Raw genomic sequence first — 1,639 nt, forward strand, 5'->3', positions numbered from 1 at the left:
GCTATGAGAGACAGGGTGGGATGGTAAAATTGAGAGAGAGGAGGGTGAGGCGTGGTTGCAGGATGGGGTGGAAAAGTAAGGGACTGAGGCTGGGCTGCTTGGTGAGAGAGCTCAAAGGGAGGGCTAGGGTGGGTTACCTAGTCATTGTCGTCATCTTCTTCTTCAATTGAAAATCAATCAGTAATAACGGTAAAGGTAGGTTTATAATGTTAGACTTAAATGATTGGGCACACTAGTGTCATCTACATTAGGAAAAGGCTGGGCACACTAGTGTTATCTACATCTCTCCTTCACCTTTAGAAATGTTTCCCTAAGCCCTCCCATCTCAGCCTTGTCATTGGTTGAGTCACTAGTTCCAAAAAAGCTAGCAATGTGCCCAACCTTCTCCCTCAAACATTATAAGATGAAATAGGTTCCAAGTGATTTCAGTGAAATAAATCTCCAATTATTTAAATTTCTCTAAATAAAGTGAAAAAGTATCCCAAACACTATAATTTCAATTTACGAGCCTCTATAAAATATTAACAAAATCATATCAAAGAGAACCTGAGTAAAATGGAAACCTCCACCCATTTTTGTTTCTTGGATATTTGGATTCTCAAGATCCAAATTGAGCCTTAATTTGTGACTTTAAATCAGTATTGTCAAAAATCTAATATTGTTGTTTTCAATTAGAATACGAAAAAATAAATGAATGGAATTGAATCCATCCAATGGTTGACCTTACAAGTCTGCCTCTTTGCTAGTTCTTGTGGGTCTCTGATTTCCATGGTTTTACATTATTATGATTTTGGCTGAAAGGTTAAACCGTAGCCAAAATTTCTTTCTTGACCTTTTAAATTTTGTCGTCTACGTCTCTACTGTCTGCTACCAACCTTAAAATCAACAACCTTCAGGTTTAAGTCACTTTCTTTTAGGACTTTTATTAAACATTTTGAGTTTTAAGGATGAGATTGGTTGAAAGACTCAAATGATCTCCAATAAATCTTCTATCCACCTCACAAGCTTCTTATTTTGATGAAGAGTTTGATTTGAGTTGATGCTTGAGTCTAGTCTTTGATCTTGTTAGAAATTTCTAGCTCATCATTAAAAGGATTAGTTGCTTTTAAAATCAGAAGAAAATCAGATTTCCCTTTGAAACTTTGGCATGAAAATGGCTGCCCTTGGTCTTTTCTATCATATTTTATTGCAAAGATCATTTGACCATAGCTTATGTTTAGAAGGTGGAATCATCTTTGGGGAAGGAAACCCAGTGTGATTGGGGATTTCTCAACTTAGAAAGAAAATAAAAGACAATAATAATGAAAGCAAAAACAAGGAGGGAAGAAAATGGAGGTGGTTGGGAGGGGATTTTATTCTTGAAGAAGAAGATAAAATAAAAACACCTTGTGTACCCATCAAAATAGAGACGGTTAAGGAATATATCTTCTATGCGTGTAAAATAAAGTGGAATAACCCACAAAATATCATTTATAAAGTAAAAAAATTTTAAGCATTAGATGGAGATAACCCACGAATATGGAAAGAGACATTCACTGTCTCTGATAATTGATGTATTGCTATAGCTCATTAATTGTAACATCACAATAATATCCTCTTTTTTTTTCTTTTTTTTTCTTTTTTTTTTTTTTTTTTTTTT

The sequence above is a fragment of the Macadamia integrifolia genome, chromosome 2 (genome assembly GCF_013358625.1).
Source record: "Macadamia integrifolia cultivar HAES 741 chromosome 2, SCU_Mint_v3, whole genome shotgun sequence".
In the NCBI taxonomy this organism is placed as follows: domain Eukaryota; kingdom Viridiplantae; phylum Streptophyta; class Magnoliopsida; order Proteales; family Proteaceae; genus Macadamia; species Macadamia integrifolia.